The following is a 25,542-nucleotide window of genomic DNA, read 5'->3' on the forward strand; positions in this document are numbered from 1 at the left end:
ATCCTTAAATATGCTTGCAGCTCCAAATAGCTACTAAAATCACAAATTCTAAAGCTATGAATTTTTTTTGTGAAGTGGTACACTGAAATTAACACTACACTTTTGAATAAAACACCAAGATGGTACATAGAAATGTCTCCAATTTTCTTGGCTAAGGAAACACAGCTGAAGCTGTATCTATCATGTTGCCAGGCAGCAATTTCTTAAGGTAGTACCAGAGTAACTTCCAGTCAAAGACAGGAACAGTCACCCCATGTTGGCCACACTGTGAAAAGGCTTCACTTCACTCATCCCTTCACTTGTGAAACACCTAATATTACCTACTAACCTTTCCTGAGCTCTCCCTAAGATCACAAAACTGCATTTTATTTTCAAATGAAATGTATCCCACTTGAATTGTTTCTGATCCCCATTAATCTATTAGAGAGCAGATATGAAAATGAAAGGCCTTGTAATTTGATGACGGTAATGGCCAACATGTATTACACTCTTACTATGTGCCAAGCACAGCAATAACACTTCACCTATTTCATTTAATCCTCACACAGCCTATGAAATATTCTATATTTCACTGTTTCAGGGAAGCCATGAGCACATTATGATTTTTTAAATATGCAAACGAATAAGGGCAGAAATGCTGCCAAATAAACTCTGACGTAATATTTTCTTGTCACTTCAATTTTTTATTTTATACTTGTTGAAAGTGCTCTTCTGTCATAGCAGCCTCTCACTGCTCTCCAGTTTTTTCTCAATATGCCAAGGGATTTGGGATTTCCCCTGCTTTCAGTTGCATGACTTGGTGTGTGATAAGCAATCCCTTTGCCTCACCTCAGTAACAAAAGGAACACAGTTTCAGCTACCTGAGGGCATTTTCCTTTCTTAGCTATCACAAAGCACTTTTTTTTCTTTGCAAGAAAACCTGGCATAACAATCGTTCCTCTAATGACGAATAGTTGCTTCACATTTAAGCCCCACTGCTCTGTTTCTGCATATAGAATAACTTCTTGTCTTAAAGCAAATTGTATTGTGCAATTTTTCTGAGGACAGTTTAAATAGCAAAGTAACTCAGCATGCACATTAACACCAAGCCCATAACTCAGGTAAACTGATGACAACATGAACAGCAACCACCGTGTGTGTGTGTGTGTGTGTGTGTGTGTGTGTGTGTGCGCATGCACGTGTGCGCACACACACATGCATGCTCAGGCAATGCCAGCTATATCTTAGCTGCCACGTGGGTAATGGTGATCATAAAATACCATTCATTGTATAAGTAATCTCAATTTCCAAGATGTGAAAATGTAAAATATTGTATTTCATGGAATCTATAACATATAGTTTGTTCAAAACATTCTATGATTGTTAAGAAGCCAAGGCAGACTTGTCACATAGGAAATCTGACGCTGGACCACACTCTCTTAATTGCTACGTTATACTAGTTTAAGGAGAATGAAGAAAATAAATCCATGCCCTTATCTTAACTTTGCCATAATGAACTAAAGTTTTAACTCAATATAACTTCACCTTAGGTTTGTAGATTAATTTCAAACCTTCGCAGCTGCTTCTTGTGTTTTTATTAAACAGTGACACAAGTCATAGTACTCGATACAAAGAGGTGATGGTTTCTGACTGAAGAGTTTATGATCTAAATTAGAACAGAACTGGGAAAATGAGATGGCAAAACGTTGTGAGAAGCTGGTGTTGGTTTCAATTTGCTTCATTTTCATGGTGCAAATTTTCTTAATGCTTCCTCAATTCACACTTCCCATCTCTCTTTTTCCTAATAATTTGCAAGGCATGTCAAGCAGGTGGTATGTTCCCTTTGTTTCAAGTGAAGAATCTGACTATACCTATATTCACACAGCTAGTAAGAGGGGAAGATAGTTCTAGCACTCAAATTATACCTGTATTCAGAACACATCCATGTTCAAAAAAATTATAATCTTGTTGCTACATTTAACAAATGGAGAATACATTGATCTTATCTAATCACACAAAAACTCTTCTGCAAAAGAAGAATTTGACTATGCCCCAGATTTCAAACATTTACCTTGAATTAGTGAAAACACAGCAAGGTCGAATAGTATATATTCTGGAGCCAGCCTGTCTTGGTCCATATCGTGGCTCCACCACTAACGACCTTTGCAAGCTTGGTCAAATATCTTAACCTCTCTATGCTTCAATTTCCTTATCTATAAGGTGGAGAACATCATAGCAATAAAAATTCCGGATGTAAAGAAAATTAAAGAGTAAAACTCTATCAAAAAGGTTGTATATGGGGCGCCTGGGTGGCACAGTGGTTAAGCGTCTGCCTTCAGTTCAGGGCGTGATCCCGGCATTATGGAATCGAGCCCCACATCAGGCTCCTCCGCTATGAGCCTGCTTCTTCCTCTCCCACTCCCCCTGCTTTTTTTCCCTCTCTTGCTGGCTGTCTCTATCTCTGTCGAATAAATAAATAAAATCTTTAAAAAAAAAAACCAAAAAGGTTGTATATAGACTAGAAAGAATGGTCTTTAAAACAGAAACTTAGAAATGATGAGTAAAAAAATTGGGGGGAAGGAAAGAGGAGGCACTCTTTATTGTTATGTTAAACTTGGATTGACTACCAGTTCACCTTCAGTTTTTATGTATGCTATTATTCATCTATACATATCTGATCTTTCTAGCGGCCCCCAAAGGGTTATCAATTCCCAGCCCAAGTCTTATGCGCACTGAATAATACTCTTGTTTAAATTTCCAGAAACATATCCATATATCATTTCCACAGTCCCAGTACTGTTTGCTTATGCGCCTCAGCAAGAACATCTGATAAACACATGCTTTCTTCCTGAAGCCACACTGACTCTTGGTATTGTGAGCACACTCAGGAGACTTACTAAGCAAATGAATGCCTGTTGAATTCCTACTTTCACCTACTTCCCATTTAGTAACGGGAGATAGTTACCGGTTCTTTTCAGGATTGTTAAAAAGTGTGTCCACGTGAAGATAGTATATGGAAAAGTAATTTCTCATTCATGGCGGTATTAGAATGCTCCAAATGGGTAATGGTGAAGAAAAATAGTACAGCTGTAGTGAAGTATCTTAATTCAGCAAACCTATTTTCCCAATAGGAAAATCTTGGCTTAATATATACTGCATAGGTATATAACTACTACTACTGCACAACACACTCTTCACATTAATGTTGGCTGGAAGGGTGGTGAATAATCTCAAACATCAGAAAATAGTAATGCTTTTGTTTACAGCTAACATTAGTTAGCTTGTCTTTCGTATTTTCCCTCTTTGGGTTTTCAAACCCAAATGCTCCCCATACTTCCCATGTATAATCACAAAGCTGAATACATGATCCAGGCTCCTGCAATCAGAGGACCTCATCCCCTAGGCCACAGTGGTTTAGGAATAGGCATGTGACCCAGGTCAGGCCAATCAGAGTCCTTCTCGGGAATTTTCTACTTAAACCTATAAGAAAGATTCTGTTTTCTTTCTGTTACCATTTTGGAAGGATATAAGCTAGAGCTGTTTGTGACCATATTTCCCAGGCGTAGGGAGGAAACCTACCTGGTATCAAAGAGAATAAGATACAAAGAGAAGCAAAATCAGAGATGAAACTTTGTCACATCTCCAAAGGGCACATTCACCCCTTACATTGCCTTGTGCCTTACATGCGATTTCTCTGGAATACCATGTGAACAGTTCCCTCTGGAGTTGTGCCACAAAGTAGTTTTAGTAATGAGAAAAAAAATATCCAGGTAACTTTGAATACCTAGCTCCAGTCTCCAAGGACCAGGTTCCGATGGCATGTCCTTCAGTCCTATGAAAGACCCAACATCCTGTCCAGTTTCATCACTCTATTAATTACTTTCTTAGCTAGTCTCAGTTGAGTTTCCATCACTTGCAACTGAAAGAGTCCTAAATAACACAAACTTCCTATAACTGTGCAAAATGCTTCCATACAGATAATTTCATTTCACACAGAGAATATGTCTATTTTATGGATGACGGAACAAAGAGGGTAAGGGTTTGCCTGACACTGTAGATGAGCAGATTTTTTTAAAATAATGAAAGTAAAAGGGAGGGAATGGACAAAAATTATATCTAGGTCTCTTCCATGTGGGTTCAGCAAGGTTCCCTCCAGGGTGTATTGTGCCACATTTATTTATCTCTAAATTCATGCTTGCATTTGGGAGGAAGCACTCCTGGATCCTCACCCACTCACTGCTGATTCCAGCTAAGTGCTCTTCATTCCTCCTTCCCACACTCTGAGTCAAGTGCCTGAACAGAAGCTGACTGTTGAACCCCAACTGTATTTACCAATAACTTTTAAGAGTTCATACTTATTTAACACTTACTATTATTTCTATATCATATTTATTAAATGCACCAAACACTACTCTAAGTGCTATATTTGTATTAATTCACTTAATCCTCAGTATATTATAGGTATTATAATTGTTCCTATTTTATGCATGAGGAAACAGAGGCACCAAGAGATGAGAAACTATGTAACTTGCCTATGTCACAATGCTAATAAGGGGAGGAGTATGAATTCAAATGGGGAAAAAGGCACTCCAGTGTCTATGCCTTTGATTATATGCATATCTCATGGTGCTCAGGTGCTCCGCTTTGGACTCTTGAATACATTTTATATCATCTTGAATACATTTGATATGCACCTAAGTGCCTGCTCTTTTTAATTCCCACTCTCATATCTTGAGTCTATCTTTCCTGCTGCATGCCTATATACCTGCTTGCCTATGGGACCTGATTGTTCCTCCTCTTTTTACTTTTCTTGGCTCCATCATCTCTATAATCTATGTGACTAAAGGCAAACTAATGCTTATTGAATCTGCTCAGATAATACTTGCAGCACTTGATTCCACAAACTGACATTAGAAGGATGGACTTAATGTGAGTGGGCCCCGCACTGAATTAGCATTGCCAGCAAGGAGTATTTGGGAGGCCCACAAGTAACAAAACTGTGTCTGATGTTTATCTTCTTCCTTTTTCCCCTCCTATTGGCCTTTATAATATAAAATACCAGCTGAGATAAATTATTCCCCTTTGAGAATTACTCATGTATTTACTAAAAGAGTTTGCCCTACATTTGCAAAGAGTTCAAACATCAAGTATAAATTTTGGTGAACTTAAAAATATAATTTATTCAGGGCACCTGGGTGGCTCAGTCAGTTGAGTGTCTGACTCCTGATTTCAACTCAGTTAATGATATTGGCTCAGGTCATGATCTCAGAGTTGTGAGATGGAGCCCCACATCAGGCTCCATGCTCAGTGAAGTCTGCTTGAGATTCTGTCTCTCCCTCTCCCTCTGCCCACCTCTCTCCTCTCTCTAAAATAATAAATAAATGTTTAATATATATATATATACACACACATATATAATTTATTGGAAGTATATCAAGTGCTGACAAAATAAAGGGGAAGCTGGGAAAGTAGGCTTTGAAGGTAATAAAAGGATACAAACTTTCAGTTATAAGGTGAATAAGTTCTGAGGATCTAATGTATAACATGATGAGTATAGTTAATAACATTGTGTGCATACTTGAAATTTGTTAAGAGAGTAAATCTTAAGTATTCTCACCAAAAAAAAAAAAAAGACAATTGTATTAGGTGATGCCTATGTCAATTATGGGAATCACTTCACAATACATACATATATTAAGTAAACATGTGTGTACTTTAAATATATTATAATTTTATTTGCCAAAAAATGGAAAAGAAAAGGCTAGGCTTTAAGAAGGAAGAACCACAAACCAAGGCAGCTCAGCACCTCAACTAGCACCTGGGTCCAAATTCTGGAGTAAATGAGCTTCAAATAACTTTTTTCTTGACTCAGCTCAAGATTTTAGGCAAGACGAATCAGCTTGAGTTCTGTGCCTGGCTTTCAGCTAGGTCATGCAAGACACATAACTGACATTTCTACTCAAATTGCCCACTAATGAAAAGAAGAAATTCCCCCAAAAGTCACAGTAAAGTTAAGAATGGTTCATGGTTGTTAGGCAACCAAGCAATAACACAGCAGTGCCTACGCTACAGTACTGACTTCAGCCCCACCACCTTGACCATGAGTATTGAGTATGTTATTCCCAATTCCAGTACCTGCACCCTGGAGGGGTGCTTCTATTCAAAACTTTATAGAGTTGACAAAAAAATTTACTGAGATAAAATAACTTCATACTTGATAATGCTACCTAGATCCATGAAATGGATCCATCATACAATGAACCAGAAAGGATACAAAGGAGGTTCTGAAATCTATTTATCTCACACAGAATTTATGATAAACCTGGAACAAGGAGGCTAAGGGAGTGGTTTGGCTCACAACAGAATCTCTTCCATAATTTTTGATGCTGGGACACCTACTTCTGTTTTAAGGGCCCCACATCTTTGCTCCTGCACTTATTTAAAGTCAAGGTTTGCCTCCCCTCAAATATTCTGTTACACTAATGACAGCACTCTGCCTCTCAGACCTGAACTTTCTAATCTGCAGCTGTGTCTTCTCTGATGACTACCTTTTCTTCAGAGGACCAGTCATCTCTGGGCTGCAACTATATGATATAGTACGCCTTTTAAAAAGGAACGCATTTCTTTGGCATAACAACTGAACACTGATCCTCCTTTGCAAGGAAACATGGACACCATGGTAATTTCTGAATAAGACCACTCAAAATTGTTGATCTTTGCTCACTCCAGTCTTTGCAGTGAGACTTCAGTGTTAGGTCACAAACCTTATTTTTAAATATCTTATGGGATACACATTCTGATGTTATTCTAGTAAAATCATTGAAGTCAATCAAACTCCCACCTTCTTACTTGGTAGTAAACATGGCCTCTCCTGATGAGCAAAACAGCATTTACTTCTCATACCTAATGATAAGTCAAATTTTAAAACTCAACTTTTTCATTTTGAGTAAATGTTCTTCATAATTAGCAATAATGGCATTACATAGATCCATTCAACAGGCAAATTCATTCAGACACCTGGTGTCTTATTTTAAAAATAACTCAAGTTGACAGATCCATTAGGATCAATACCAACCTCCCATATAAACTCTATTAAGCTTTTTTATCAGGGAGGATAGCATAGGCTTAGGCTATGCCATTGATTCCCAAATCTTACTGGCGTTACACAGCAGAAGTTCATGTCTCACTTTCACAAAGTTGGCTGCAGAACCCAGCTGATCTTCAGGACAGCTGCCCTTCATATAAAAATTGAACTTCTTTTGAGCTCCAGGAATTAAAGCTTTCTGGAGTCTTTGCACTACATGTTTGCTTATTCCCAACTCTAAACTTTTCCCTCTTTTTTGGAAAACTATCATCAGCCCTTAGAAATGCAGCGGCCTCCCCTCATTAGCTCTCCCTTCCTCTCACATACTCCTCCCTCACATACTCACATGTGTCATTTCCTCCTCCACATTCCGGAAACTCCCAACTCAGATGCTCATCAACTGCTTAGTTACCTTGACTACTGCCACCTTCTTCTCTGCCAATTCTCCTTTGTCACCTATCCAATCTATTTAAAACCCCTCTGCCAAGATATTCTATTCACGCAGCTAAGACCAAGACAGCTATGTCTTCCCACCCATCTCTAACTTCCCTCTCCTCCGTGACTTCTAACTTCTGTCTACTTTTAATCTCTCAATCAACAAAAATTTACTAATTTGCTTGCACCATTCTATAAAGAGTGCTAGGAACTCTATTCAAGAGAAAAATATAACATGTTTTCTATCACTAAGTATATTGCAGTGTATTGGGGATAATAATATAAATGAAACTTAAATATGTTATATTTTTAGTCATGACTCCTTGGTAGTGCATGACCATCAGATGGAGATGAGTAAAGGGAGATAGATTCTTGGACTTTAGAATTTTCAAAGCATCTAATTGGTTTTCAAACATCACTGATCATTAGAATCATCTAGAGAGGTTAAAAAAAAAACACTTCAGATTATGGATTCAGCATCTCTGTGGATGGAGGCACTGGCACCTGTAATTATATATGCAATATATATAATGGATACAATATACTTATTGTATGCATGTGCATATATGTATGTATCTGTATGTATATATAATATATGTGTGTGTTTATATACATATATTCATACACTATGAATAAAAATATACACCTCCCCAAGTGATTTTCATGATTATTCACGTTTATGATCCAAGTCCATTTCATTCTTATATTCTGTTAATCAAAGCCAAAAATTAATTGCAGAAAAGTTTAAGTGCTTTAGCCAAGTCACATAACTAATTACTGACAAAACTAGAAACTAAAAGCAGGTTTCTTGACTCACTGCCTCCAAACTCCCCCCAATGCGCTGTACTCTGAGAAGATAGTGGGAAGATTTGGAACTTCAACTGAACTTTAAATTATGGATAAGTTTCATAAACATAGGATATTTCATCAAGAGATGTTTCTTCTCACCTCTGCTCCCATCCAAGTAGTTTAAATTCAATGCATATTTTGCATATTTATTGAGAGGCTAACATATATGAGACATTGACTAGGACACAATGGGAGATATAAAGATGAGTAAGCCTGGGTGGCTGAGTCAGTTAAGCATCTGCCTTTGGCTCAGGTTATGATTTCAGGATCTGGGATCAAGCCCCATGCTGGGCTCCCTCCTCATCAGGGAGTCTACTTCTCCCTCTGCCCCTCTCCCATGTTTGTGCGTGCACACCACTCTCTTTCTTGCTCTCTCTTTCAAATAAATAAATAAAATCTTAAAAAAAAAAAACAAAAATAAAGATGAGCAAACTATCATCCCTCGGGGAGATTTTGCCTCTGAGAAGATACTGCCTTCCAAAGTCCTTTTTAGCATGGGGAATCCCTGGGGAGCTTTTTCAATATGCAAGTTTTTTTTGTCCACCTGAGAACACTGAATCACAATTTCTGGAGTGGGATATATAAATATGTATTATTAACATACTTCTCAGTTGATTCTTATGCATAGTAAATCCTGCTAAACGTGGTGGTGGTGAATAAAAATAAAACATGGCACAAATGATGAGTAAAATCAAGATAAGTGTTTTCAGCTGAGAGATGTAAAGAGAAAGAGTGTTGCTCCAGTTTCATAGGAAGGACAAAGCTATAGAAGCTGCAGATTAATGACTTTTCTTAAACACATTAAGGAGCTGAGGTTGCAGAGCCACCACGTAACCTGAAGTCTGGGGAGACAGGGTGTTTTCAGGGAGAAACAAGGCCAAGCATTTACTGACTTGAAGCAGACAACACTAGATAGAATCTTAGCTGGAAAGATGCAGCTAAAATATTTTAAAAATTGCTAGACGATGAGGGTGAGCTAGCCCAGGATTGCCAAGCCTGGAAGTTTCTCACCTATAGGGGACTTCACATACTCTTGCAGGCTTTGACTCCATGAACCCCACCAGACACTCATAGGAAGATCAGGGAGAATCCTGAGAAGACTTTTCTTGGGGCACTGATAGAGGAGGTGATGCCAAAACCTTGGCTCAACCCATCACCTCAATGTCCTTCAAAGTCTTAGTCTTCAGGGGGAAGAGCAGTGAAAACTGTCACCTAAGGGCACTGGTGGAAATCCATTGCATTTGGGGGACAGAACAGAAGAAGAAAGCAAACACTACCCTTCTGAGCAGGGCAGGAACTCCTGCCATGTGTGACATGGATAGACTTTGAAGGCATTAGGCTAAATGAAATAAGAAAAAAACATATACCATATGATTTCACTTATATGCAGAATCTAAAAATAGTGGACTCCTAAAAACAGAGATCAGATTGGTAGTTGCCTGAGGTGGGGTGGCTGGAGGAGGTGAAACAGATGGGTGAAGATGTTTTAAAAATTTGAAAAAAAAAAAAAAAAAGGAAGCCCTGAGCAAAACCCTGAATAGGAGCCTCCCAGCTGAGCCCAGTCAGCCAACAGAACTGAGAGAGATAATAAAGTGGTTGTTTTAAGCCCCCCAAAAGGAAATGAATTGGTAGGGTCAAAGACTATATCTTGTCTTGAGAAAAGTTGAAATAGCCTGTATCTAATATAAAACTGTGTTGGTTGTAGTTTTTTTTTTTCCCAAATCAAATTTCTCATAACCTTACATGCCTCATTTGTATTTGATCAATTTGGAGTTCTTGTCCCTCCTTGGTAAGAATGAGTCTGGTTGTTCAAAGATCTGGGCACCTATTTATGGCCTCCCCAAAGTATCATAATACCCATTTACCTCATTTCTTTAATAACCAAAATCTTGCTTTATCAACAAAGGTTAATGAACTCGAAATTAACTAATTGGGTTTACTTTCTTCTAGTCCAGAACTTAGGTCAGTATATTAGGTAAACTGCCTATCTAAAAAGTTAAGTTTTAAGTTTTTGAAGACAGATGTACATGTTATATTATCCTAGATGTTCTATCAGACTTACTATTAATTTTCTTGGATGAGTTCTTCTCAATATATATGACATTTTCTGAATGACATAACCCTGTACTTTCTTCAACTAAAATTTGTCTAATGACCTCAAAGAAACTCCTGTTAGGCTTTTGCTGTATATTTAGTTTTATTTCCCATAGTTAACCTTCTTGATCTTCTAAAAATAAGTATTTAATGGTTTCCAATGAATGGGAAAATAACTTCTAAAAGGGATTATTGCACAATACTAACGGAGGATGCTCATTTTCTAAGAATTTATTTGCAAGCAGATAATCCTTACTAAAAGTACAAATTATAAAAACTTTATATAGTGCATACAAAACAATGGTGAAGGTCTAGGATTTGCAGAAACCTAGCTTGGCAATTACTATTTGTGAAACTTTAAAGCTCTCCTAAGTCTCATTAAATGAGTAATGCATGTGGAAGCACCATAACTCTAAAGCACCATATAAAAATGTTAATTTTGTATTTTAATACACATACTATAATTCATTCTTTCAACAAACATTTTATTTAAAATTCTTATTTAAAAATTAAACATTTTCAAGTAATTTTCCCAACCTTTCCCTGTCTCCCCAGACTGAGCCTGATTCATCTCTATAGCCTCATAATTTAGCTTATGACCCGAAACATAGAAAGTATGCAATAAATATTTATTAAGTGATTCCAGACATTCTCAGTTTCCTCCTTCCCTCTACTTCCAATGAAAACTAATATATTCTAAATTATATTGTGGTAAAGTTACTCAGTAGCTCCCAGTTTCACTCTATAATGACCTGTAGTCTTGAAAAGAACATTTCCACTTTGAATCAGTTTAAACTTGCCAGCTTTATTAAAATAATTAATGGAGATTCACACTTTGAATTTTACATCTTCATTCAAACACCATCTTTTTTTAATTTAATCATGAAAAGCCCACCATATGTTTAAAAGTCATCTTGATTGTTTAGCTAGGGAGAGACTGGTGCTCCCTCTGCTGGTTCCACAGAGAAAGAGGATAACCTGAAAACCCTGACATACTGACAAGGGCTTCCCTACAACCTGAACTGAACTAACACACCACATGGATGCCCACACTTGTCAGATGTGAAAGACATTATGGAAAAAGATATCTGAAATTTAAAATTAAAAAAGCTGTTGTTTTAAAAAAAGAAACCTATGAGAATAAAACAATAAAAAATGTAAAATAAAAGTCAACAGGCTCTCTTAAAATGATTAAGTGTATAAAATAACAAAGGCAGTTTCTTTCTTATTGTGAATAGTTATTAACTTGTACACCCAAAGTAATAGGTGTGTAGAGTATTTTAAAGTTGCAATGTGGATTAATGAGCATTATCTCAGTTGATGCTTACAACAAATGCCGTAAGTTAATAGGCCAGGGAACATCATCACTGTTGTCCCGTCCATTTCAAATGGAGGTATCTCTACAAAGATGCATAACTCTTCTACAGGGCCTGCAAAACAATCCCACAACCACTTCCATGCTTTAGATAATAGCTAAACTCTAATGAATACTTACTATAGCCAGGCGCTGAAACAAGTAGTTTACAAGCAATGCTTCATTTGCTCCTCACAACCATCCTACAAAGGAGGCACTATTATTATTCCCATTTTACAGATGAGGAAATTAAAATATAATCACTTTCCAGGGCCAAATTGTTATTCAAAATTATGCCCCAACATCCAAAGTAGGTTATGTGAATACTTATCAAAGCCAGCTCAAACAGCTCATGGAATGCCGTGAAGTACTGATAGATTTACTTCTATTTTATAAATTAGAAATACATTTTCAGAAGAAAATATTACTAGAAAATATATGCATGTACCAATGAAGTTATACATATATTTATTTTTATACATGTATATAATTATACTATATATAATTTTATATATTCATATAATCATATATAAATTATATATGATATATTTCAAAATTATATATCTCATATATAATTTTAGAACTGGAAGTTTGTACCTCCTTCTCCCCTCCACCTATTTCACCTATCCTCCCTACCCCAAACAAATTGTATTTACATTGTATATATTTAAATATATAAATATATTCTGGATTTGGAGAGGGATCTTAAGTCCCAGAATGCCTTCAACTCTAATAAGTACAGACATCCTATGCCTTACAGAATTATCATTTATTTCCCTCACTCAATTTTACAAAAGTTGAAAATTCTTCAGGATATGTTTCACCTATTTTCAAATCAGTCCTGGAAGTCTTCCCATATCCTTTTATAAGATCAAAATTGGCATAAATTAAAATTTATTGAAACACCCCTGCCCTCTCCCCCATGATTAAGTATAAGTTTTGTATTCAGGCTCAACATGTCTTCCCTTTAGGTCTTTAAATAGGATTTGATGAAATCCTGGCTTTTCAAATGACTTTAAATAACATGAGCCACTGTGGTAAAAATTTGCACAGTAACAGAAATAACTTGAGATTGAGATCAAAGACCTTTTACTGATCCTAATTTTTGGCTACATCATCCCCATTGCTTTGCAGTATTTCTCTACAAAACTACTCTGAGTTTCTACAGGGAATGCACATTTTTCAAGCATCTCTAAGATAATATGGGTTTTCATACTCCCAAAATACAAAAATTTTCAGGAAAATATTTTATCAAGTTAAAACCATATAAGATGAACCCAATTACTTTATAAAGTGATGAAAGAGCTTGATTGGCTGTCCAATTTGCCATTTTCATCCTCATTATTTACCCAGCTGCATGTACCGCTGAGCAAACAATCAGCAGCAGTTACCAAGGTTTTACAATAATAACAAATTATGAGGTAAAAATTCAGAATTCAGAAAATCCAACCCATAAACTTAACTATTTTCTGAAGATTTGGGAAAATACCAACTTAGTCAAATTTTGTAGCAAAACCCCAGTGTTCTGTAGAAGGCTAGCTTGAGAACCACATCTGTTTGGATTCAGATTTGGATCCTCCCAATCATCTAACTTTCCCTCCATTGATGCCCCAATACAAGAAATTAAACTGTGTTGAATTGCTTTTTAATTTAATTTTATATTTGAATGAAATTCAATTGAATCAAACACTAGTGAATGGCTCACAGGTGGCAGAGAATGGGAGAAAAGGCACTGACCCCTACAACTGAGTTAAAAAAATTAATAAATCAGCTGAACCTTTACAGAATCGGTAATGGTTTAGTGTGGGTAGTGCGACAGTATAAAACCCCTGGCAGCCCCAGACACAGCTGAATTGATGCTTACTCCCAGGCTCTTTGCCATGGACTCCAGCAGGTGCTCATGAGAAAGATGGTGGCACAGTGGATAACCTGGGAGGGTCCACTGGGTGGTACAGACCAGCAGGAGGAGAGCAACTGCAGTTGGGAAAGCATGAACTCAAACTACCCTGCTCAGACCATCCTTTCAAAAGTAGCAAAACCTTAAGCCTCTGTGAGAGGGGCAGAGAAAACTCTGTCACTACCAGGCATAGGTAAAGACCCACTGCTGATGGGAAGATGCAGAAGAAAAATTCCATTACCTCTGAAGGAGGGTCAGGAAGTAGTATTGGGCTCAGCCCCACAATCTTATGTCAATGCCATTAGAGATGTGCTGTCACTGCTGGAAGGGCCAGGAATTCCTCTCTTGCACCAGGACATCAGAGAGTCCACCCCCTCCTCTTCCACCACCACCCCAATCCCCACCACTAACAAACAACTATCAGAATAGCTACTAATTTTACCCCTAGGTATCTGTCCAAAGTAATGAAAGCTTATGTCCCCATAAAACCTGTACATGAATGTATATAGAAGCCTCATTCATAATTGTTAAAACAACCTAAATGGAAACAACCTAAGCATCCATCAACTGGTGAATGGAACAAACTATGTTATAGCCATCCAGTGGAATACTACTCACCAATAAAAGGAATAAAATGTAACAACATGGAGGAATCTCAAGTGCATTGAGTGAAAGAAGACTGATATGAAAGCTACCTGCTATGTTCTTCTATTTATATGACATTCTCAAAGGCAATACTATGAGGACAAAAAGAGTTCAGTTGTTGCCTGAAGGTGGGAGGGGGACACTGACTACAAAAGAAACAAAGGAACTTAGTGGGGATGCTAATCATCTTTATCTTTTTTTTTTAAGATTTTATTTATTTTGTGATGGAGAAAGAGACAGCCAGCGAGAGAGGGAACACAAGCAGGGGGAGTGGGAGAGGAAGAAGCAGGCTCCCAGAGGAGAAGCCTGATGTGGGGCTCGATCCCAGGACTCCGGGATCACGCCCTGAGCCAAAGGCAGATGCTTAACGACTGAGCCACCCAGGCGCCCCTAATCATTTTTATCTTAATTGCAGCAGTGGTTACATGACTGTATGCATGTGTCAAGTTTATAAATTGGGTGAGTTTTATTGTATGTAAGTTATTCCTCCATAAACCTGACTAAAAGTCAAGAGATATATATTTGAGCCTCATTTCTGTCACACTCCGAGTGATTTAAAAAAAAAAAAATCAGGTCGCTTAAACCAGCTTTTATGAAGCACCTACTATATGCCACGCCATTTTATATCTAAGAGGTAAATTAATTGTGGCCTGCTGGGAACACAGAGTAATGATACTTATTAAAATATCTTCAGCAATTTATGTATTAAACCTGAAATCCCAAAGCAAAAATCAAAATATTTAGAACATAATGAATGAATTACATCATTTTAGAGCTTATGGGCTACAACTCAAGAGATTTTTAGAAGGAAATTTATAACCTAAAAGGCATTTATTGAAAAACAATAAAGCTTATACATCAGGTGTTTAACTCAAGAAAACAAACAAACAAAAAAAAAACAAAAAAACCCTCAAACAAAAGAAAAGACAGATGTAAGAATAAAGCAAATGAAACCATGCATTAAAATAAGCTTAATAGATTAAGTTAATAGATAAGTGTGTTTGCTGCAAAATTATTTCCGTCTTTGGTATATAATATATATTGTTAATCACTGAGTGTTTGAACAGCATTCAGTCTTTCCTAAACTAATTTGACCATTAAACCATGTGTATGTGTGTACGATTATACCTGCCTCATATCTAATGATCCGCAGGAGAAATTTTAGGAAACACTGGTCTATTGGCTTAATTAAATAATTTAACTTTTCGGGGCTCCAATCTACCTCTCTAGAAAAAAAAATGTAAAATGTGATTCCTTTCCTTACGGCTGTCCTGTGAAATCTAGTCTGTTGTACAGAGGGGAAGGGTAAAACCAATGCAAGAGATCCACAGTTAAAGTTACATAAAGGAGAAAGTATTTGAAACAAACATAAAAAAGTAATAGCTGTATTACATGAAAAGTTTCTATAAACAAAAAGAAAAAGATAATCCATTAGAAAAGTGGAAAAAGGGAAATCATTTGTGGAATTCACAGGAAATAAGCATCAATTATCTTCATTTTTTAAAAAACAAGGAAAAGCAGTGAAAATTGTAATGCTGAGAAAATAGTGTTGTAAATGATGACCTACCTCTTCTTTTTTTGTCTAAATGCTTATTTATCTTAAATAGAGGTATAAGAGAATACTTTCTCTTTCATGCACATCCCTTCAGGTGTTTCCAGGTGTTTTGGCAATGCTAGTAGACTCCAATTCCCTCAGACTATAAACACTTATCAGGCTCCTGAGAACAAGTACATTCTCAAATTGGCTAAATTTGGTCTGCTTCCCTAATCACAATCTTTCCAACTTTTTAATCAAATTCAATGTTCTTATTCCCTAATAATTAAAGCCAAGCTATTACTACTTTTTTTTAATTTCAACTTTTTTTCTTCCTGACACTCTTGTTAGGAAGATACCAAGTTAAATGAACAGTGATTTTAGCTAAACTAGTTCCATTTATTTGGAACATTGATTTAAAAACAATTTTTAACCTGATGCTACTTGAAACATTGAATGGGTGCTGCTGCTTCTTAGGAAAAAATATTTGGGAGCTAGGTGATAAAGTCATATTTACTTTAATGTGATCCTGACATGTGTTAAAAAGAAAAAAAATAGAGAATCTATTCACTCTCTAATGGAAATGGCTTCATAAAACTAAAAAGATTTGGTAATACTGAGCAACAGTCCATGAGAAACTGGTTATTGTCAACACTCAGTGCCTAGTTTGCTAGTTAATGAGGTGAGAAGAAACCAAGAGTGGTTAATATTCTTACAAATTGATCATAATCAAATCATTACAATGTTAATTATGGAATTAAAAGGGGATTGTAAGCACGAAAATAAAAATAAATATAAAATCATTGCCTTTGTTCTAAATGTGTTATGGCAAAGCTTATTTTCTAAAGCTAGCTGGGGCTCAAAAAAGATGGCATGTCTGCAGAAATTGCTTTTTCAAAAAAATCAGGTTGTGCTGGTTTTAATGATAGTACCTAAAGAATATTTATCCTTGTTTTGCCTTGTAAGTCTAAGAAAGAAATAGTCAGTGCATTGAGATATTTAATTTCCTAAAGATCATATATACTCACAGGGCAAGTCATTAATAAAATAAACTATTTTTTGATAATGTTGGAAACTTTATTAGATTTATAACTTGGTTCTCAATCCATGTATTCTCAAGAGCTAAATCAACAGTTTTCATTCTAGAATGTTAATACAGATATTCTTATTTATTTATATGACACTAACAGATTTTATCTAATTTTGCTAATAATAACTAACCCCAGAACTATTGCCTCTTTTCATTGGATTTGTCAATTTTTAGGGCATTTTTCTTTTGACAGAGTATGTTACTAAGAATTTAACATAATGAAAGCAATACATTCCCTATTATGCCTTGAGAACCTAAAAATCTCCACAAACTTTTTAATTCAAATTTACTTAATTTTTTCTGAATGTAAGATAATCTATTTTGATTGCAAAAATTTGAGAAAATGAGAAAAAAGTATAAAGACAAAAAAGAAAAGGATCAGTATAGTCTTAGAAATCAAAGGCAACTACTATTAACTGGTATTCTTTCCTTGTATCTATCTCTTTTAAATAGTTAAAATCATAGAAATATACCCATTTATTTTACATCATTTTCATTTAAAATGATTGAGAATATGAAAAAATGCTCAACATCACTCAGCATCAGGGAAATACAAATCAAAACCACAATGAGATACCACCTCATGCCAGTCAGAAAGGCTCAAATTAATCAGTCAAAAAACAACAGATGTTGGTGAGGATGCAGAGAAAAGGGAACCCTATTACACTGTCAGTGGGAACACAAGTTGGTACAGCCACTCTGGAAACGGTATGGATATGGAGGTTAAGAGTTTAAAAATAGAGCTACCCTATGACCCAGCAATTGCACTGCTAGGTATTCACCCAAAGGATACAAACATAGGGATCCGAAGGGCCACCTGCACCCCAATGTTTATAGCAGCAATGTCCACAATAGTCAAAATATGGAAAGAGCCTGGATGTCCATTGATAGATGAATGGATAAAGAAGATGTGGTATATGTATACAATGGAATATTACTCAGCCACCAAAAAAATGAAATCTTACCATTTGCAAAGACATGGATGAAACTAGAGGGTATTTTACTAAGTGAAGTAAGTCAATCAGAGAAAGACAATTATCATATGATTTCACTCATATGTGGAATTTAAGAAACAAAACAGAGGATGATATAGGAAGGGAGGGAAAAATAAAATAAGATGAAATCAGAGAGGGAGACAAACCATAAGAGACTCTTAACTATAGGAAAGAAATTGATGGTTGCTGGAGGGGAGGTGGGTGAGGGGATGGGTTAACTGGGTGATGGGCATTCAGGAGGGCACTTGATATAATGAGCAATGGGTGTTATATGCAACTGATGAATCATTAAACTCTACCTCTGAAATTAATAATACACTATATGTTAATTAAACTTAAAAAATAAATAAAATAAATTAAAATTAAACAATAAAAACAAAAAATAAATAAAATGATTGAGAATAAGCACTTTCTATGTCATCACTAGCTGCATGGTCTTAATCGTATGGAATGGGTTAACCACAGTTTATTTTACTATTACATTATTACTAGATTTTTTAAATATTTCTAATTTTTACTCTTATATAATGAAATATATCTTTATGTAGGATAAAAATTATAATGAAGAGCCCAAGCAGAATTTGAAGCCAACAGATGGTAGTTCAAATCCTGGCCTAGCTGCTTGGGAATTTTGGTGAGAAGTGAATTATACAATGTGAGTAAACCCAGTCACACAGTAAGCAATCAATGAATTAAAGCTATTATAATGGAGCTTTTCCTAAATTTTACAATATTTTCTTATCATATATACCCTGAGATTGGATTTCTTGGTTAAACAATGTAAGCATTTTTAAGGATTTTCATACATATTATCAAATTATTCTCCAAAGTGGCAAACCAATTTAAGCTCTCATCAGTATTATATGAGAAGTGATCCTCAGCAAAATCAGGTGTTCTCGTATTTTTTAACTCAGTAGATGAAAATGTTATCTCATTTTAACCTTTATCTTTTTGAGCATTTAGTAACATTATACTTTTTAAAGCATGCATTAATCATTTGTACCTTTAACTAAGTTATCTGTTCATGTCTTTTGCCCATTAACATATTGGAGTCATATCAATTTATATAACTGCCTTAACTATTAGGGTTATTAATAATTTGTCATATGTGTAGTTAAATAGCTTGTTTGTTTCTCTATTTTTAAATTTGTTCACAATAATCCTCATATTGAGAAATTTTGTATTTTCTACATTAAAATCTATTCTTTTCCTTTATGAATTTTTCCTTTCTCATCCAGAAATTGGAAAATAATCACCTTTTATTTCTATTAGGTCAAATTAACTTTAATATTCTAAAATTGCCTTTTTAATCTTGATAAAACATACTTTGGTTTATACTGTTAAATGAGAATCCAAATTTAATTTTTCTCCAAGTTGCTAAACAATTGCCCAAATAAGATTTATTAAAAAATCCTTCTCTTTCTCATTGATCTACAATGCCTCCATTATGATGTATAAAACTTTTACACATAATAAAGTTTAATTTTACAAGGTACCAAAATTAATCAAAGATATTATCCATTGTACCTGATTTGCTTTTGAAAGAGGAGCTGTGATTAAAGATCCCTGAGGCAACCCTCACCCATAATTATCTCCCACCCACTGGGTTTACAAGATTGCCAAGGCGAGAAAGGAGGAGGCACAAAGGAGAAAAGAGAGTAACTGAAAAGAGTCTACATTTTAGTTATTTTTAAAGATTTTATTTATTTATTTGAGAGAGAGAGAGAGACAGCCAGCGAGAGAGGGAATACAAGCAAGGGGAGTAGGAGAGGAAGAAGCAGGCTCTTAGTGGAGGAGCCTGATGTGGGGCTCGAACCCAAAACGCTGGGATCACGCCCTGAGCCGAAGGCAGATGCTTAACCACTGCGCTACCCAGGCGCCCCTGGTTATTTATTTTTGAAAGAGAAGAGAGAGAGCGCAGGCCCATGTGTACGGGTAGGGAAGGGTCAAAGGAAGGGAGAGAATCTTAAGCAGGCTCCACTCTCAAAGCAGGGCTCAATCTCCAGACCCTGAGATCAAAACGTGAGCCAAAATCAAGGGTCAGGAGCTTAACTGACTGAGATACCCAGGCACCCCCAAAGTCTGCATTTTAACTCATGGTCATTCCTTTCTTCTCACTGTGCCCACAATAAGCCTACATCATTAATGGAATGAGATAAAATACAGGCAACATTTATCAAGCACTTACAGTGTTCCAGGTCCTTGTAGCTCCTCTTCCTCCCCAACCCTCAACAGAGGTAGACATTGTTTTCCTAATTTTGCAATTATAGAAATACATTCAGCAATTTTAACTACTCAATACCACACAATTAATAAGTAGCCAAAATAGGATTTGAATCTAGGTCTCTCTGAATCAAAAAACGTCATTTGTTGAAAATACCCTTAGTTGGAAAGAATCAATCTCTCTTAATCTCTCTCTCTTTCCAAATCATTTCCTTTCTGAAGTACTATCTTAATATCAGCAGATTGCCTGTAGTATACACTATAATTTGGAGTTTTTGTACTCTTCAAGGATAAATGGCATGTGAAGTTGAAAGGATGAGGAGGAAAGAATCTCATGGTTGGAATGCAGGAACCCTGCTACAGAGGGTGTGTGCTATTCAGCAGAAGTTTAGATGAGGATGTGACTACATTTCAACAGATCACCAGGCTCAATGAGGGCAACATTAAGACCAAATAGTACTAGCCATAGCATAAACGATGCAAAGACCATGTGAAGCACAATACTAGCAACGGACCTTCCCTTATTACTAATGCCATCAGTGACCATAGCTTAAGGTCCTCAGAGCCTCAACCCAGGAGGAGGAAGGAAAAGAAAGTAAAACAATCCTGACTATGACAATTTGCAACATGAAGAGACTAAATAATCAGTCAAATAAATTTGATCAAGTTTGTAGATTTTCTGTGTCATGAAGAGTGGGGATTCAGTTTCAAAAATTCAAAGAAGCTGTAAAAAATAATTGTAAAATTTACAATAGACACTCATGGAAATGAGCCCCATTCAAACTAGGTTGAAAGAGGACATTACTGAGGACTTAGAGGCATAGCCAGCCTGCAGGTATACTGGAAGTGAGAATAAGAAAGCAAAAAATCAGGTTTCCCTCTGTCTCACAGGGACCCTGGTCCTCCTTCCTGTCTTCTCCTAGCTCATACTTGCTGCTCTGCCTCCTGGCCTCATCCTGGACAAGAAGAAAGAGCTGCTCTGCTGCTCCCCATAAACGCTCAGTGTCAGTCGAGAGGTCTCCAGCTCATAATACCAGTGGCTCCTGCCATTCCAAATCCCACTTCCTCATTCCTTGCTTGACATTTCTGACTTAATGCACTCCTACTGATTTCTTACTCATCTCAGTCTTTCTTTCTCTTTGCCAAAACTTCTTCGTCTACTTTATACCCCAATGTAAATGTCATTTACATTGTCATTTGGTGGAGATAGAACCCACATACTGTGTGCGTGTGTGTGTGTGTGTGTGTACACATGTGTATGATATATATAACACTGGATTTATGGATTATATGAGAAGGGTACAAACCTCAGTCCAAATCTCATGTTTTGCAAGAAGTATAACATATGTCTTTTTCTATAATTCAGTTTTCTTTCTATTTCGGGTCCCCATTCTGCTATAGTGGTAAAAACTCAGTGTTAACCAGTTCATGTCCACACTGCTCCCTTTTCCCAGGATTATGCCAAAGTTTTGGGACATGTATAGTGCCAAACGTATGCATCTAGAAAATCTTACATTTGCTCCCTCCAGATTCATTCTCAATTCATCTCCACCCCAGTTCTTTGTCCTGGAGCCTGAATTGAGTGGAGGACATGCAGACAGAATCAGCCTTTTCTCTATATGATTCCTTTTCTTCTGGTTTCTAATATTTGCTTCCCTTCAGCCCTTCAGGCCTAGCAGAGGTAACAGTGCTAGCCCTGGGCTCCTGGTAGCCAGCTGCTGCTAACTCCAGGTTCTTGGGCTCTACACTGTGCTCACACATCTGTAATCATTCCTTTTGTAAATAATCCCTCCCCAAACTATCCCACTGGGAGGGCACAGCAGTTTATTGCTGTGATACAGTTCCGGGTGTCCATTTTCCATATAGAGATTCTGAGATATATTTCGTTCTGTCTGGTTCCTGGTTGTCAGTTTAAAAGGTTTCCACAGCAACTTTCCTCATGTTTGTTGTCCACTTCGAACTGCAGGTCTTGTAACTCTCCCTACTGCTGTTTCTGTGCCACACTGGGGACCAGAAATGCCTGTGGAGTTGTCATGGCCCTGTCTGCCTAGACTGCGTGTACAGTCATTTCATGTCTGCTTTTAGGGTTACAGGGAGACCCCTCTCTCTCTACTCTGTCTACCTTATGCAACCCATAGCAGGAGGAATGTTTGACAGGTGGGAGATAGGGAGAGAAAGAGGTGCATGATGTACCAAGAAAGTAAAAATATATACCACAACATAGAAAAGTGTATTAATGTTTAAACATCATGACCCTGTAATAAATCTATAAAACTGAACATTTAACCATCCAGCTTGTGGGTTCTAAAATTAAGGATTTAAACATTCCTATTGCTAAATGTCAGGCTCTTCATTTATATAGCAAATTAAAGTTTGAAAAGCACTTCACATATCAAAGTCATCAGATCTTCAAGACAAACCCTAAAAGGATTATAAGATATGTTCCATGTTATAGGCTGAACTGTGTCCCCCACAAAATTCATATGTTGAAGTCCCAACTTCCAGTATCTCACAAAGTAACCATATTTGGAGAAAAGGTCTTTAAAATGATAATTCAGTTGATATGAGGTTTTTAGAGTGGTTTATAATCTAATATGACTAATGTACTTATAAGAAGAGGAAATTTGGACACAGACATACTCACATGCAGAGGAAAAGCCATGCAGAGTCAGAGGGAAAAGATGGCCTTGGGAAACTCATACACTCTATTTCACAGATCAGGAAACTGAAGTTTAGAGAATTTTAGAAGCCTACCAAAAACCCACAGATTTTCACTGCGTCTGTATCTTTGGGGTAAATACCCAGTAATGCAATAGCTGGATCATAGAGTAGCTCAGTTTTTAACTTTTTAAGGGACCTCCACACTGTTTTCCAAGTAGCTGTACCAACTTGCATTCCCACCAACAATGTAGGAGGGTTCCCCTTTCTCCACATCCTCTCCAAAATTTGTTGTTTCCTGCCTTGTCAATTTTTGCCTTTTTAACTGGCGTAAGGTGTACTGTATGGTGACTAACATAATAATAATAATAATAAACCCCACAGATTGTTTTACAGTAAATTATTTACAATAAATTTTTACACTTGTAATCTTAATAATACTTAAATCCAGGCTGCCTCACAGCTTCTATTACCTCTCTCAAATGTTTGCAATGTGCTCTGCAACTGTATGATATTACTGTCATATGAGAATATTCATGAGAATATGTGTATAAACTTCTTCAAAGTCAAGCAATGCATCTGTGTGCTTAGGCCACCAAGTAGTGGCTGCCTCCAGGCCATTTCCAGACTCTCGCTTCCCTCCTCCCTCCACTCCATCTGCTGCTTTTCCAATCCTTTCATGCTCCCTGTCAATTTCCTGCATTACAGGTCCATTCAAAGCCTGAACAAAGAGGGAAAGAGATGAAGGAGGAAGCAAGCCTACCTAGCAAGTGAACTTCATTGAAACGCTGTGAGGTACATGAAGGAGAGGACACTACTGCAGGTATTCAATTCCCAAAGTGTGGCCAGGCTGAAAAGCAGAAAACAGAGAAAGCAACAGGAATTTCTAATTTTGTTCTGAATCCAAGCGCAAAAGATTGAGACTGCGTAGTGCAGGAGGGTGAAAGGACAAGAGGGAAATGAGAAAGCTTGGGTTATGGGCTCAGATTTATGGACTCCTTATCAAAAAGTTTGAGCAAATTAGTTTTACTCTTAGACTTCCATTTCCTTACCACCAAAATGACTATGTTTTAGTCAAGGTTTCTTCTAGCTTTAACATTTGGTGAGATTTTTATCTGACACTGTGATTTTGTGCTTTTTCAAGGAAGTATAGAATTACACCATATGGTCCCATTGCCTTTTGAACTTCAATGTCAAGTTTTGATGCTCATGGGGAGTGAGTTTTTGAAAATAAAGAATAATCTCAGTGTAATAATGTTATTTGGAAATCAATTATTCCAATTTAAATAAAGTAGAAAAAACTTTGATTTATTGGCTTACTTAACTCTAATCATAGCAAATGTTCCATTCATTTATTCATTCATTTAACCAAAATTGAAGGAACATCTACTATGGACTAAGTACTTACTATGCCTACCCTTTGGAGCTCATAGTCTCTCTAGTGAGAAACAGAAATAGTATGGTATGGAAAATGCCGTGGGCTGTTTAGAATATAAGTAAGCTCAGAGTGGCATGGCAACCTCTAAAAGGGCATAAAGGATATCTAGCCCAAGTCTTGCAAAGACCAGGGATCAAATTCTATTAAGACAAATGTAGTAATTTGTGCAACATCTCAGAGAGGGCTGGGCATACTTAAGGAATTATAAGAAAATGGGAGTTCAGCCTATCAGAAAGCTGGGTATTTTGAAGACTAAATCATAAAAGACTCTCACACACAGCTTATCAATGAGCCCAAACACAGAAAGCTAAATTCCTTCGCTATTCACTACTGTTTTAAAGATTTCCAAGAGATGTGAATCCTATATGTCAATCCCTCATATTTATTATACCCATACTTGCCTTGGGAAGCAAACATGCCTGAAACGTTAGGTATGGAAAGGTCCTTATTAATCAGCTGGTTCAACCCACTCATTCAGAGATAAACTGATTGCTCCCAGGTCTCATAGTAGCAGAGACAAATCTAGATCCTAAGTATCTGGACTCCCATTTCAATGTTTTTGTTTGTTTGTTTTTTGTTTTTTTTCCTACTGAACTTCTCTGTACTTCCCATCAGGCTTTACACATAAACTTGAGAATGAAGTCAAGTGGTCTATGTTATTCAATTGATCAAGCAATCAATCATTTAGGAGGCATGACAGACCTATAAATGTCTTAGAATCAACCATGATTATATACCAGTTGTGCTGCCATATATATTTATTTGTTTAGTCCATAAACTGAATTATACCTTCTGTTGGATTGTCTTGCTGCAAATATCCATAAATGGAGACAGTGAAAGGACATCGCAATAATTTCCCCAGAGTCAAGTGAAGAAGTGGATATTGATTTATGGTTCATTTGGCAAACATTTCATGAGCACCTGATACATGCCAGGCAGTGTTCTAAACAGCATCAGTGAAAAACAGAATAATTGTAATAAGACAGCATCCAGGCCACATGGCGCCTATCTACTGAGCGAAATAGACAATAAACAAAGAAACTAATATACATAATTATAATGTCAAACAACAATAAGTATAACGGAAAGTTTCAAAATGCAGGAAGTGAAAAAAGTTTTTTTAAAATTCCAAAGGAACAGAAAGTGCAATAAGAAGAAGAAACTGTAATGACTCACTTCCAGAAAAGATACTTGGATATATTGAAGGCTTTCACATTCACCTTCCTCTGCCGTGGAGTCATTCTTAGAAACGTAGTGGGAAGAAGTA

The sequence above is a fragment of the Ailuropoda melanoleuca genome, chromosome 2 (assembly GCF_002007445.2).
Source record: "Ailuropoda melanoleuca isolate Jingjing chromosome 2, ASM200744v2, whole genome shotgun sequence".
Classification (NCBI taxonomy): Eukaryota; Metazoa; Chordata; class Mammalia; order Carnivora; family Ursidae; genus Ailuropoda; species Ailuropoda melanoleuca.